We start from the raw sequence: 16,476 nt of genomic DNA, 5'->3' as shown, positions 1-16,476 counted from the left end.
ACTTACTCCCCTCGATTCATCGCTGTGGTATTAAGGCACTGTCTCAGACAGTGTTTGCGCTGTGGTATTAAGGCACTGTCTCAGACAGTGTTTGTAAACAATGTAAAGGAAGAACTTACAAACCTCACGCCAATGTAATTGTTGCATCCATTGCAGCTGACACTCGCCACTGGCACTGGCTTACGGTATTGTAACCGAGGAGACATCATATCATCGGTCTGCACATTGTCACTATAAATCAATGAAGCACAAAGATTAAAAAGAAGTTGAGCGAATGAATGTACCTCGATTGTTCCACCTGAGTCCAAGAAACGCCAAAAGATATATTAAAAACTCCAGACCTGAGAGGGATAACACAATAGATAAAAGGCAACAAGTGGATTCTTGATTATGAGTTCTTACAGGTTTTGATTTGCTGAAATGGATTGGAGGAGAAATGGGAATGGTTCAAGGGGGTTTTATATAATGAAAATAAAAGCATATGAGTATGACCTATGACTTCTTTTTGTCAGTTATAACTGTCATTCTGTAAAGGATCCAGGAATTTAACACTGCTAAAATATAAACCACATGAAAATAAAACAATATATCTATACTATATGTTAAAAAGAAGAGAAACCAAAATTATTATTGGAAGATTCAATAACATATTAACCTTCAAATTACCAGGTTGTCACTACAGCAAAATGGTACTGTAGCGGTATTTGTAGCAGCGTTTATAGATCAAATGCCGCTAAATTTTGAACCATTTAATACCCATCGTTCCAAATCCCTAATTTTCCTACCCATTTTTCTTCTTATCGTTCCTAACCTTCCTACCGTGCAACCTTCTCCACCAGCGCAGCCTCACGCTGCCGTTGCCAGTTTCCAATCGCCAACTGCCAACCATAAGGTATGTCGATCACGCGGCTAAGATTAAGAATCTTCCATCTAACATCCATAAGGTTAGAGATAATTACGAAAGATAAATCTCTCTCTAAATACCATCCCTTAGATACTAATCTTTCTCTTCCATCTCTTTCGACGCAGAGAGAGAGACAGAGAGAATCCGAGCAGACATTATCAGAAATGGATCAGATATTGAATAAGGTTGGCTCCTATTGGCTGGGCAAGAGAGCCAACAAGGTGATGGATTCCATTGGCGACGACTTCAACGTACGCTTTTCCGTTTTTTCTCTTCACTTCCTCTTCAGTTTTTTGAGTTCAATTTTCGATTTTGACCCTCATCTGCTTTGGAATTTTTCTGAAATCATTAGTTCACCTGGGGTTTCTTTAGAATTGATTCAATTTTGATCTATGGGGATTTCTTTTGTTATTTTGTGTAATTGTGATTGTTAATTTTATCTCAAAATTAAGATTGATGTTCGTATTGCTCTGTTTGTTCAAGGTAATTAGCAAAGAAGGTACTCTGATAAACTTCAATTTTATACTCTCAAATAATTTCTCTAAGAAAATCTATTTAAACGAATGCATGTTTTGCAAGCTTATTGAATGTGCAATTGAATTGGTTCCCCCAATCTTTTCCAAGTCTTGAGGGCATTAGATCTGCATATTGGCTTTTTTAGCTTTGGACAAATGGAAGCTGCTACAAACAACTTCAACACCGCAAATAAAATTGGAGAAGGTGGTTTTGGAGCTGGCTACAAGGTACCCGCAGTACTTGCTTTATCTATATTGAATATAAGACGTTTAGGAGTACGTAATATGTGATGAATATTTAACAGGATTCTATGTCATACCTCTCCTGTAGGGTGTATTGCTTGATGGTACTGTAATTGCAATTAAAAAATTTCTTCAAAATCAAGACAAGGAGATCTAGAATTCCTGAATGAACTAGCCGTGATTTCAGGCTTACAACACCGAATGTTGTTAGGTTGTATGGATGTTGCGTTGAGGGAACTCAACTGTTGTCGGTATATGAATACATGGAAAATAATAGCCTTGCACATGCTTTATTCGGTAAGCTTAATGTTTCTAGTGTATGCTTTATTCGGTAACCATTGGATATTAGGGTTATAAGTTGGAAGCGTGAAAATACCCATGCAACTAGTTTACTTTTTTGTTTCTAGTATATGTAACACATATGTATACATTTATATGTATTTTTGTGATATTAATGTTTTCCATCCTTTTAGTTTCAAGTTACTTGTTTTTATTTAATAAATGAAATATATGTTTTGATTTGTAGAATTTATTATTACTGTGGGTGTAAAGAATTGTCTTTAACGGTGTTTTATGCAACTTATGCAGCTACTCCTACTAGTGCCATTTGCGGCGTTTTTCGATGAAAATGCCACTAATAATTGGCTCATTTGTGGCGTTTTTAAATACAAATGCCATTAAATACACAATCAATAACGGCGTTTGTAAAGACAAACACTACTATATGTCGCGACTTATTGCGGTGTTCCCCCCACAAACACAACTAACAATTACGGCGTTCATTATAGCGACACTTCTTACGGCGTTTTTGTAAGCGCCGAGGAAGTTTTTAGAGGCACTTATAAACGATGCTATATGATTAAAAAAACGTCGCTAAAAACTTATTTTGCTGTCCATTATACGCAATCTGATGCTTGATAAATCACAATTCAACCATATACACCAAGCACAAAGAGTATATATCATAACTCTCAAGCACAACAACGAACCCTTAAACATATATCATAATGTGGGATTACAATATTGCAAACTATTAACAAACTGTGTCCTTAAAAGACTAAACGAGTTTACATGTGCTGCGTGATTGTCAAAAACAAGAGATGATTAGATTGATTGCCAATTATGACACTGACAATACTAGCTTTTTAGGTCCTCCACGATAATTCTTAAGTTGTTTGATAATGATATAAATAAATTACGATATTCTTACCTTATAATGATGCGATGTTGTAGGCTCTAATCTTATTTTATAAAAAAAATAATTATACCAAGCGTTGGTTCTAATAAATTAGAGTCAAGGCTCAAATAATTCTTTACGACAATCCTAATATTTAAAAACTAAATTAGAATCTCTAAGCTATGGGCTCCGATTGCTGATTAGATTTGGGCTCAAAATGGTGTTTTCTATGTCACATACAAAATACATGAACGTAATTAGCTTTTATAAGAAAGACGAGATATAAATCCTTAAATGACCAATTATTATATGCTAAACTATGTTGAACATGTGTCCTCGTACAAAAGAAATGGCTTCCACTGTAAAATCGTTGTTCTAACAGCAGTTACACTAGTACCAAACTCACAAACAGAAAAGGAAGCTAAAATGAAAAACAAAAACCAGCAGCAGTTGTTTCTCGCAGAATCTGCATTCTCAGTAAACTTTGACCGGAGGGATCGATTCAGTCATCCTCGACTAGTCGACTGGCACGCGACTGTCAGCGTAAATCAACCGGGTTCCATCCCAATACAGCATCCGGGCCCTGAAGCATCCACTTTCATTCAGAGAACAACCTTCTAATGTCATTATAGTAGCTTTTATTTCAGAATATGGGAAAAAGGAACTTACGAATGAAGTAAAAACTTCCCATCAAACTCAGTAGGGATATGGTTAGGCAGATTATGCTCAATCTGGAAACATTAAGTGCAACACAAATATATCAATATATATAGGTTTATAGAGGCACGCAGATAGTGTTTGTAAACAGAAAGGAACTTACAAATTTCTCGCCAACGTGACTGTCGCATACCTTGCAGTAGATACTCACAACCGGTAGACTAAAGAGTTCCCAACTAGACGAATTAGGATCGATCCGAACATTGACACTATATATCAATGAAGCAAAAAGTAAGTTATAATAATCCTAGTTTATTACGCCTTGAAACTTAGTTAGGATTATTGTTTTCTTCAAGAAGACATCTTACGGATTGAGGCAGACGTATCCATTGATCGGCCCCGCTATCTGAAAGTTTGATTCATGTTATTACGAATTCTTGCAATATCATGTATGACAATTTATAAAGGGGAAAACATAATTCTCCTATATATATGTGTGTGTATATATATTTATATATATATATATATATATATATATATATATGTTCTGCAAGAAATCAACTTTTCATATACTATATTCATTTCCATAAAGAACACAATCAAGAATTGAATTAACAATATTGAAATAAGAATCTTGATATATATATGTAGAGAGAGAGATAGAGAGATCATACACGTCCAGTGATGTTATTCATTATGACGAGGTGGGTTCTGCATTCACGGCATAAGAAGAACCGATTGATGTTATTCGTGTGATATCTAATGATTCTCATTGCTTGATACTCGTTTCTTGATTTTCTGAAATGGATTTAAGCTTCCTTGAAGTAGAAATGGGGATGACTTCTTGCTTTTATAGAAACAACTTGAAACCAAATAGCTTCTTTTTAAGTTATACCTGAAAGGGATCTCGCGGGAAAATATTGCTGAAACTTTAAACTGCATAGCATATGGTTAAAGTACCTGTTAGGTCCGTTTTTATAGGATTATATCAATGTAGTCCCTCTACTATTAAATTGATTAATTCGGTCATTGTACTAATATAAAAATTAGGGTAAATTACACTATTAATCATAAAACTTTGATCCCAGTTCTGTTTTGGTTGATAAACCATAAATTAGTTGTGATTATAGTACTAAACTTTACAAATTTATGTCTTTAGTCTATGGACGGTTAACTCTGAAGCAGCTGGTTGGCATGGCCTTCATTTTGCTGATATGGTTCATATGAGGCTAAATATGATTTTTATTCATTGTATTTGATATGAGGTCTAATTCACTTAATTTTAAAAACGGGTAGAACCTAAATAAGTATTTAAATTGAAAAAAAAATTATATGGCTTAATTTGAATAGTTTCATAAGTGATTTAAAATTTATCCTAAATATTCGAAAAATTATTATAAAATACATTGAATATTTAATGGTGAAATGAAACAAAATTGAAAGTTCTTGAACAGAAACGGAGCTATTTATGGTGGGGAGGCTTTAGCCCCTAAAATTTAAGGTCCTTAATTTTAAAATCAAGAAAAATAAGTTATTTTAAACTTAAAATTAAATAAAGTAAATTTGATTTATATTTTTATTTAAATATTTCTTTAATTTTGAATTAATAAAATTGCTGCGACAAAAAAGATAAATCCGAGCAATGTTTTCCAACTAAAAATCGAATTACATTTGAATTAATAATTTTATAATTTTGTTCAGTTTTAATTTTTTTATATGAAATTAATTTTTCTAAATTAAATCGAATTAAAAAATAATTATCCAAAATAAATTCATTTTGAAGACAAACTTTAATAAATAAAATCTTAAAATTAATACTATTTTTTTTTATGAATTTAAACTTATATATTTACACTCGGTTTAAACTTTAAGTCCATTTTCTTTAGATGTCCAATTTGAAAAATAGTGAATAATCAAAAATTGTAAAACCAAACTGAATCAAACCAACTAAAAATCATAGCTTTTATGTCATTCGATTTTAGTTTCAATTTCAGTTTTTAGATTCGATTAATCTTTTATTGAAAAACCAAATCCGAATTCACCCGTATGTTATATACTAAACAAATTGCATTGTATAAGAAAGGACGAAATAATGCAAGGTAGAATGAGCAGATTATATACAATTTAAAACAAATGAAAGACACCAAAAAACGTTGTCAATAAGAAAAAGGAGGAAACATAGGATGGATGAATTTCTTTCATTGATGATACATTATAAGATGTGGGTATACCGAATGAAATAAGGTCAGCTCAGTCTCAACCCAAATAGTGTGGAATGGTTCCTTAACGTTTCCTTTTATCCCCACAACAGGGATTAGAGAAAGGGAATCCTCTCTCACCCTAGATATTCTTCCTTTGTATGGAAAAGTTGACTCAAGTTATACAGTTTGAAGTAGATATTGGTAAGCGGAGACCAATGAAATTCTAGAGGAATGGCCCTGGAATTTCACTCTTGTTTTTCGTGGATGATTTGATATTGTTTGCTGAGGCGGATATGGAACAACTAAGAGTAATCCGAGATGTGTTTGAGGGCTACTTCCTCATTTCAGGGCTTAAGATTAGTATCAATAAAACTAAAATGCTCTTCAACTAATTAACCCTATAAACATATAATAATGATTAAACTTGTAGCAAGACAAAACCTTTGGATGTGTGTGAGTCCTTGTAGCCACAGACTCTTATAATTTTGATATTACGTACAGTGAATTTCTCTATTCTACTATTGATTTTTTCCTTTTAAGGGTTTTCATATAAACCTTAGTATTCTTGTTTTCATTCTTGATTGTTTTACTTGACATTATCTTCCCGATTGCTATAACAAATAGAAAAAAAATGCTCACTTTGAATTAGATTCCCTGCACAAAATGTTGGCTTTGGGCACGTACTAAACTAAAAATGAAAGCTAAAATGAACAAGAAGTCCACCAACAATTGTTTTCCCATATTTTCAATTTTTTTCCAAGATTTCAGCTACTGTGAATCTTCCTCGTCGGTTCCCTGGTCGATTTCTTCATCGGTTCCCTGGTCGGTTTCTTCATTGGTTCCCTCGCCAGTTTCCTCGTCAGTTCTCGCATTGGTTCCCTTGTCGGTTTCCTCTTCAATTCCCGCATTGGTCTCCTCGCTGGTTCCCTCGTCAGTCTCCCCGTCGGTTCCCTTGCCAGTTTCGTCATTGGTTCCCGCATTGGTTCGCTGGTCGGTTCCCACAACGAAAATGAAAATCTGGCTGACCGGTTGGGCTATGTCAGCATTAAGGAGGTGGTATCTATTCCAAAACAGCATCCGATCCCTGCAACTGCCATTTTTATTCAGAAACCAAATTTCTAAATTCAGAGTAGGATTTCACTATTTGAAGGGAAACAACTAACGGATAAACTAAATACCTTCCTTGCAATGGATAAGGGCGAGGCTGATTATCACCAGACACAATCTGAACTCAGTTAAGTGTAAAAAGGCACTCAGATAGTGTTTGATCCACAAAAACAGAGGCATAAAAAGAAAGTAAACAACTTACATTGTGGACTGGCAATCCATGGAATAATGAACGATGAATCGTTTCATTGTAACTACATATCAACCAAGCACAAAGATTAAATTATAATAACTCTACTCTTACACAATGAAATGTAGTTTGGGTGATTGAGTTCTTCAATGAGCTAGAACTTACGGATTGTCGAAAAGAATTCCATCCACCGTCCCTTTCATCTGAAAAATTCAAAGTAAGCAATCTTTTTAGTATTTTTTTTTCAAGACCACATAATTTTATAACTCAGTTTATAAAGGGAATATATGTTTATATCCTACAAGAAATTAACTTCTTTTATTTAGTATATTCATTTCCAAAGAAGTTAACTTATCCCACAAAGAAGACGATCAAGAATCGAAATTGCATTAGTAAAAGAATAGTATCGGGATACACACACACACATAGTAAAAGATATATATATATATATATAGAGAGAGAGAGAGAGAGAGAGAGAGTTTATACAAGGCAAAGGCAAAGATGACATAAGAAGAAACCAATGTAGTTTGGGTTTGAAGGCTTCGACATTGGAATGGAGGAAACAACTTTGAAGAAACGATCTTCTTTGATTGTTTCAACCGAGTACAAGAAACACCCAAAGTTATATTATAAAGATGAAAATTTCAGAGGTTTCTTGATTCTGACTGATTACCAGTTAGGATTTTTTGAATGGGATTTAAGCTTCTTTGAAGGAGAAATGGGAATGAATGAGTTTTATATAGAGAGAATGAAAGCAGATTGGTTATTTTTCGGCAATAACTGTCAAGAGTTAAAATAAATAATATTACATACTCTATGGCAAATGACATTGAACTTCCCATTTCTGGAAGGAGCGTGAAGAGTTATAGTATACGGCAAATGAGAGCATGAAGTGGAATTCAACATTTGAATTAGCTTCATTTTCTCTTAATCAAATATAATAGGACATTTTTGTTGCACTTGAGTTCTTTTTAGATTTGCTTACCACTATTGTTTTTGGGTGCACTTTAAAAGACATACAACAAGTTAGAACCATCAACAAGCTATAACACCAAGCCAACCTGATAAGCAGAATCAAAGAACCACTCTAAGACCACAACAACCTTCATTGGTCAACATTATTAGATTGATGCCCAGCCCCACTATATCAATGAGTCAATATAATTGTGTCGGACAGTCATCTCCAAAGAGGCCTAGGATTGATATTTGATTATAGTCTTATTAAGTGATCCTATGGCATAAGAGACTTGGGTATGCTGGGTTTCACGTTTTAAGTCAATTACGTAAGAATGATCTTGTTCTTAATGTCATAACATTTTTTTAAAACAATTAAGTTTAAAAAAATTATGACTTTATTTGAAAAATTGGCGATTTTGAATTAAATTAAATAGGAATCACCATCGACTTTTAGGTTAAGTAGACCGAATACCTAAAAACATATTTTAAAACAATTTTAAGAAAAAAATCATTTTTAAGATAAAAATTGGTCTACGTTTACAAAAAAAATCGACTTAACAGGTCCAGGAGTCGGTTATGCATGGGGAAGGATAAACACCCCCACAGCGTCCAAAATTGGTACTTAATCGTTTACACGTTGTCTTAATGGTGGAAAATATAATTCGAATAGAAAATTAAATTATGATCTATTTATTGAATATTAATTAATTTATTCCGAATTAATTATTTTAAAAAAATTCTTTGACTGGACAAGAAATATCCAGATTTGCAATCCTCCATCGGGAAAGCTATCTCACCTATTTTTTATCTGTAAAAGAATATTCTATCTCTAAATTAATATCAAAATTTTGCATGAAATAAATTACGATTCATTTTCCGAAAACATACATCATTAATATTAACATTAAATAAAACAAAATGAAAATAAAAATTAAAGATAAAATAAAAATATTATAAAAAAAATTTCCATTATTTTAATAAATACATAAAAAGGCTTGTGTTTTCAAGTTCATATTTCGTTCAAACGTCGTATCAGATTACACTACTTCGATCAAGTAGTGCTTTCCACGCCCATTCTACAAATAAATGTTCTTGAAAATATTCGAGTACATTATCAATAGATAAAGAAATACGATGGAAAAATGCGATTGGAAATATATAGAATAAAATATTTACAATCAATATAGCTAATAATAATATTTATTTAATATAATATATAAAACCATAATGTACACAATATGTATATACATAAAGGACTAGAATAAAAACAAGAAAACATTTCCGATCAGCTTACAAACAACATAAAATAGGTCTATTTGGTATTTCAAAGGATCATTGAAGATACTAATTTTTTACCCATTTTTTTTATTGATATTATTATTATTTTATTTATTATTATTATTATTAAAATTATTATTATTACAAACAGGCCAAAATCGGGGCCCAATTACAAATTTGGAAGCCCAACCAGATGGCCTAACTGAAACCTTAAACCAATTTGAGGTTTCAGCTAGGGTTTTCTAAACCCTAGCTCCCAGTCGCCTCAATCTTCCAAAAGGCCAGCCGCCGCCTCTGCTCAGCCGCTACCTCTACGTTAACGCTTTAGTTACTGCCACGCCGCCGTCAGTGCTACGCCACCTCACCGAGCTTTCCAGAAGGCCAGCTGCCCCTCCCCACGTCGAAGCCCTATGGTGAGTCACCACTATAGTCCGGTGACTCACGTAGGGTCTCCATTTGGGACCGGTCCGAGAGCTACACCGTCGATGGCTATAAAAGCCATCGACCACCTGCAGAAAAAAAAGAGAAGAAAGCAACAGAGAAAAAACGGAGAGCAAGAGTCCACAACAAACAACAAACGGAACAGGGAGAGTAAAGCGAGCAAGAACGGAGAAAGCCACAAAAGAATACATAGATAACAACCACGACAACAACCCAAGAGAAAAACAGAAAGTAAGAGAAAGAGAGAGAGACTTACCGAGGAGATTATTGTCATCGGAGCCTCCTTACGCTGTTAAAAAACCAAAATACCTAAGGTAATAGGCTTAGATCTAGGTCGGGTTAAGGATTTTTAGGCTAAACGAGCCTCGGTTTTGGCTTTAGGGTATTTAGGGCTTCGTTTTGGTATATTTTAGAATTTTTTGGCCACCGTTAACAGTGGCCGGCAGCGGTGGCTGACCGGGACTGTGTTCTCTCATTTTAGAGAGAAGCCAGAGAGAACTCTGGTTCTCTTATTTTTGAGAGAGAAGAGGGAAATAAGAGAATAAAGAGAATGGCCCGAAGGGCCGGCCATTCGGGTCTTATATACCCCTCCCAAATGACGTCGTTCTGGGTAGGGATATATGCGTAATTTGCACGCATGGACAAACCCTTTCCGATAGCTTGGCGACTTCACTGGGGACTGGTCAAACTTTAAAACCAATTATTAATTGTCTCTATCAATTAGAAAATTAAAAATTCATATATTTAATTTTTAATTCTTTCTTTTCAAAATTTATATATATATATTTATTATTTTCATAATATTTATATTATTTTATTAATGTTTTATTTTTTTTTCAAGTATTAAATTTTATTATTTATTGTCTGTCAGAGGTTTGAACATTTCTCCTCACACACAAACACATGCATTGCATAACATAAGCTTTTTAATCAAGCTTGTCCCTTTTAAGTGGGAGTGAAAGCGACGTCTTCATGAGAATTTATTCTACGTGTCAGACCTAGCAAGTAGCTTTCGGGGTTTATATGCTCTATTTCTTCTTGAGAATTTATTCTCCGTGCCAGGCATAAAGAAATGTGTCCCCTCGAATTGAACTCGGTCCGCTTAAGTCTGTGATGGACTAGAATTGAGGGTTGGTAGTCCAAGGGGGCATCAACAAGGACAGTTCGAGTACCTTTACCCTTAGAACCAAAACCCTGCATATAATGAACCCTAAAAATTCTCCTGATCTAAGACAGTACTGAACCTCTGTCCGTAAGTGTACATAAAGGAGAAATAAGCTTTAGCTTTTAATTTATTATTTTTCTCTCTGAATAAATGCATACGAACTAGTAATCATGCAGTTAGGTTAATTTTTCCAAACAAAGCATGGAACTAGAAAGCATGAGGTTAGGATACATTATATACCTTGATAGATAAAATCTTTCTTGGTACTAACCAATTTATTTTTTCCCTTCCCATTTTTATTTTTCATACATTTTGTTTTGCTCTAACTTGTTTATATTGATTTCTTTCATTTGCATTACATGATCATGGCATAACCAAAAGGTGTTGACTTGAAAGACTGTTCATCAAATTGGAAACAAATCGTAAATGGACAAAAAGTTTTATGATCAAACAAAATATGATGCGGCCAAGGAAAGACATCCTGAGGAAACTTCGAGGATAGAAGCAAGCAATGCACACAGAGATCCTGTTATATTAATACCAAAAGTACTCCACAAAGATCCTGCCAGATTGATACCAAAAGCAGTCTATGGTAAGAGTATCAGTCAGGGCATTCAGAGTAGAGGAGGTTTTTATGAAGCTCATGCATGTTATTTGAAGAACTTGAATGACCAAAACAAGAAATTGAGCACATAAGTGGAAACCATGCATGAAGATTTCCAAAAGCTCAGTCAAGCTTTTCAAAATGCTGGCATAGGAGATACCCCAGAAGAGTGGATAACAGGGGTTACCAAACTGAAAAAGAACTGCAACATATATGAAGATCTAATCCAAGAACTTCTTGGACAGAAAGGTTCTCTTACAAGGGAAAATGAGCAACTCCAAGAACTGATATAAAAGATGAAAGAGAATAACATGGAAAAAGCTGCAATACAGACAAGTAATATGGCCCATAAGCTGATAAACTAACTTGGCTTTAAAGAAGAAAATAGGAAAGTTATCTCCTATATGTAAAGTTTTTAGGATTGAAAGTTGTCCTCTATATGTAAAATTTTGTTTGATGCAAGGAAACTTTTGTGTTCAACGAAATCTGTTCTAAGATGATCACTCTTGAATGACACATTTTCATACATGCATTTGCATTTTGCATTTTTACATTTTCATTTATACTTTTATGTTTGCTTTTGTATTGCACAATTTGCATTTTTATTGTTACATTCACATATTTACATTTGCATTTACATTTAGCATTTTTTTTTCATTTTTACGTTTATATTTATATTTTCATTTTTGCATTTGCATATTTGCATAATTACATTTTATTTCAAACTATTCTACATGCATTTAATCATGACAACGTGGAATAATTCGTGGAGAATTCCAGGACATAATCAAAGTGGAGTTAACTTGGTCTTCCTAAAGAAGGATAATAGCCATGAATGAGATTTTAGCAAGGGTTGATAGAATCGAGAAACTACAAGAGCAATTTATCGAGACACAACAAAAGATGACTGATCAAGTGAAAAAATTCCAGAATGATTCAAAGGAACAACTGACCAAATTGATGGACCTGTTGAATATTGTAATCCATGGAGAGAAACCCTTAGAGGATCCTGTTATAAAAGATTTGAATTGGATTATGAATGATGTAGCTGATGTAATAGAAACAAACAACCAAGAACTCGTCAAGAGATGTGGAAATCCAATAAAGCTCTCAGAAAAGGCAACAAAGATCAAGCTAAAGCGAAGCATAGAAGAGGTTCAAAAGACATTGAAGAAAGCTAAGAAAGGCAAAAAGAAAATGATACCTCTCATTCCAATTCCAATCCCATATTCAGATTTATTACCATTTCTTTTTGAAAATGACCTCATAACACAAATTCCTCCAAGGCCTAATACTTATTTACGTCCAGATTGGAAGGGTGTCAAGAATTCATGCAATTATCATTCTGGAGAGTTTAGCCACTCTACGGAGAATTGTAGGATTGTTAATTTAAAGGTCCAAGTTCTTATAACAGAAGGATTGCTATGTTTTGAAGATGGGAAACCTAAGATCCTAAAAATCTCAAAACTGGTCGAGAAAGAGAAATTTTTGAATTATTGTCTGTCTCATGATGTTCAAGAGTCAAACATTCAAAGCAAACATTTTGATCATCATTCACATGGTCTTCAAGAAAGCAAAGTAAGCAATTGTAAGGAGACAATGATGTCAAGGGAAATTCTACCCAAGTTTCCTTCAATTCCGTGCAGCAAGTTATATCTTGAGTTACTCAAAGCCCAGATTATTACTCCATGTCGAGCTAAGCCTTTGTGGCTTTCATACCCGAGTTGGTATAATGAGAAACTCTTTTGTGATTATCATGCTGGAGCCCGAGGACACTCCATTGAGAATTGTGGTCGCTTCAAATGATGAGTTCAAGACCTTCTGGTTCAGGGAATCATAGAAGTGGATGATCAGTCTATTTTGGTTAAATAATCGAGAATCAAACCCCAAAGTGGAGTTGATAGTATCAAAACAAGTGAAGTACATGCTGCAGAGGAAGAAGAAAATAAAGTACTTAAGCCAAAGATAAAACGTTCAACTCTCAATACTTCTCTGATTATAAATGATAAATAGTAAAAGGAGAGGTAATTCGAGACTGGCACATAGGTTTAAGAATGAATGGGAAAGATGAAACTCTGAAGAAACCTCAAACGCCTATATCATATTTTCTGAAGACTAGTGAAAAGAGTCTGGATACAAAGAGTCTGGTGAATATTACTCTAATTACAGCCACAATATGTGTTCAGAATCAGGACAAGGCTATCATCCTTAATAAAAGTTGTTCTGAATCCAAAAATGAGCTCAATTACCAGCTAGAGAAGAAAAGAATGATGATGGAGACTGCTCAGAATAAAGCAAAGAGTTGTGTATCTGAAGGCTTACCCAAAGAAGTTGACACAAAAGATGATCAAGAAATGGGGGGAAATGAGGAAAATCTTGGGCCAAATACACACCCAACATTAGAGGAGTAATGATGCATAAACAAGTGGAAGTATTATCTACCACTATAGTACCTTTTTATTTTCAGCATCTTGTTTGCACTTGTTTTTGTTCCTTTCTTCGCCTTTTGTGCAATAAATAATTTTGTGTTGCTTTTAAGGTTATGAGCATTGAGTCAATTTTGCAATCTTGCAGTTCTTTGAATATCAACTAGATTAAAAAACTCTTCATGATTAGAGTTATAATCTTTGACAAGAATATCAAGATTGAAAACCAGAAAAACAAGGACCCTTGATCTTACCTCAAATAAAATATACCCAAACACTATCCTAATACAAATATGAGATATCCTACTCTCATTCAAAGGAATTACAAAATGGCTTGGTATTTATATATAGGAGCGTACAACATGGGGCATCATTGGTATATTACATTACAAAACCGACTAGAGTATTTTTCTATTGATGACGTTCAATGATGAACGTAATCTTCACAAATAGGTAAATCTAGTTTAAGTCAGTTGTTTGAGAATTGAACTCTAACAAAGAGATTTTCTGAATTCCACCAAAACACCTAGACTATAACAGGTTCTTCTTAACAAGCTTAAGAAATTGGATTTGAACACCCATGTTATATTATTATATACAATAAAGCTTGAGTTGTCCCTCTAGAGCAATTGGTTAATCACCTTGGCTTTATGGATAATATTCAGCTAGCCTATTATACTATTATATGCAATAAAACTGTCCCTCTAGAGCAATTGGTTAATCGCCCCAGCTTTATGGATAAGTTTGAATTAACCTGATAAAGGTGATTATATTATTATATACAATAAAGCTGAATTCATCTAGCCAAAATGGCAAATGTGTTAACAAATGGACTAAGGGAGTTACAAAACACCTGTTATAGTCAACTTCACACAAGCACTCAGAAATTTCATTTTTAGACCGATATTTTCGCACTACTTTGATTAGATGAGTATAAATGAAAAATTCCAGAGAATTGAAATGGAAGGACTCTAGAATGTCTAGTAATTGACAATCCTAGTTGCGTCATTTTGTATGTATCCGGTTAAAATACCAAATCCTCAAAGTGAGGCATGTGAAAAAGTTCACAAAGAGCAATAGATGAGTGACATCTTAAATAGATGTAACCATAAAATATAGGAAAGCCATCCTGAAACCAAACCAAATCTTGATACTTGTCAAAGAACTATAATCTCAAACATTAAAGAATTGTTGATTCTTTTGATATTCTTTGAATTCATGCTTATGATTTGATTTTATTATGAACCTGAGATAGACAATATTTTACAAAATTCTTTCATTCTTCGATAAAGAAAGGAGAAAAAACATTTTCAAACAGGACAGTCTCAAATGAGGAAGGTCCTTGAAGCAAGTTGTTGCCTATTCTACCTCTATTTAAGAGAAATAATAAGTCAGACCAAAATAATGAAGCACTCTTGAAATCAAGTGGTCTGAGAAGCCATAAAGTTTGGAGAATTGAACTTATGATGCCCACTGTAGCAACAAAGGAGGCAACCACTGTAGCAGTCATTGCAAGAAAAGACACCAACAAAAATCTTTTAGTTCATCCTGATGATATTTATGTCTTCCGGTAAGGTTGTTACACAGAACGTCACCAACAATGAATTCGAATTCGGCAAATCTACTCATCAATTGCTCCAACTGATCACCATTCAGTTTTTGCACCTTTGATTTCAAAAGTATGCCAAGACAGTAGAAGGTAACCCCTGCATCACTGATTCCAGAGAAAAGAGACAGGACATTGATACCACCGGGGAACATGTCTCTAGCAGATCCTCCTCGTGTATGGTTTTTAGGGAAACCTAGAGGCATTTCCACCTCATCAGGTTCAAGTGGAGTAACTCTATTCCTTCCAACCCATATCGGATTCCATTTTTGGCACTCATCAAGAACATACTTCTGGATACTCAAATGTGGCTCATCGTCATAAGCTTTAATAGCCTTACAGATCATTTATGTCAATTTTGGAACTTCATGTACATGTTTGCAAATAATTTAACTTTGTTCTTGGATCCCATGAAGGACACCATTTCTTTGTCAATGGAAAATCATCATGTATGGTGCGTGGAGGAAGTGGAATAAGAGGAAATATGTTCTCAATTGGCAGATTATGAATGTAGCCCCTTTTCTAGCAACACAAAAATACTTTGAATCTACAAATTTTGGCTCTGCATCGTATGAGTACCATGACATTTCGGTCCAAACACCAACTGGAGCAAGTGTCATGTTCTCATAGTAGAAATAATGAGACCCAATAGCATCTTCTGAAAGTGATTATTTGAGTTATCTGATCTGGTTCAGTAGAAACCCCAAAACTAATCATTAGATTTAGAAGATGAACTGTGTGATCATTTTCATTAAGAAGCTTCTTTTTAAAGCTTCCTTTGCTGCTTCCTTTTCCAAAAATCATAGCTGAGTTTCACCTTTGCTTGTAATTGGAGTCATTGCATAATGGTTTCCTATATTCTACCAGAAGAAGTGCGTCAGCAGACTTAGCCATTTGAGCATCACATATAAAATCTGTCAACTCTGCAATTGATGAATCTGGACCACATCTCTCCATGGTTATTGAAGCCTCAGCCTCTGAGTACCTCATTTTCGTCAAGTATAA

At 34.2% G+C, this 16,476-nt stretch overlaps 1 long non-coding RNA gene across 1 annotated transcript; it reads left to right on the top strand.

The window, feature by feature from the left end:
• Nucleotides 1–768: 768 nt before the first annotated feature.
• Nucleotides 769–13,024, top strand: LOC120182724. Its single transcript, XR_005521858.1, has 6 exons — nt 769–892; nt 1,030–1,155; nt 1,529–1,647; nt 1,751–1,959; nt 4,464–4,467; nt 13,014–13,024. It is a non-coding gene; the product is annotated as an uncharacterized LOC120182724 (long non-coding RNA).
• Nucleotides 13,025–16,476: the final 3,452 nt, after the last annotated feature.

Source organism: Hibiscus syriacus, unplaced genomic scaffold (genome assembly GCF_006381635.1).
Source record: "Hibiscus syriacus cultivar Baekdansim isolate YM2019G1 unplaced genomic scaffold, ASM638163v2 tig00112737_pilon, whole genome shotgun sequence".
In the NCBI taxonomy this organism is placed as follows: domain Eukaryota; kingdom Viridiplantae; phylum Streptophyta; class Magnoliopsida; order Malvales; family Malvaceae; genus Hibiscus; species Hibiscus syriacus.
Note: the sequence above shows the minus strand (reverse complement) of the source record. Positions and strands in the feature narration are given on the sequence as shown.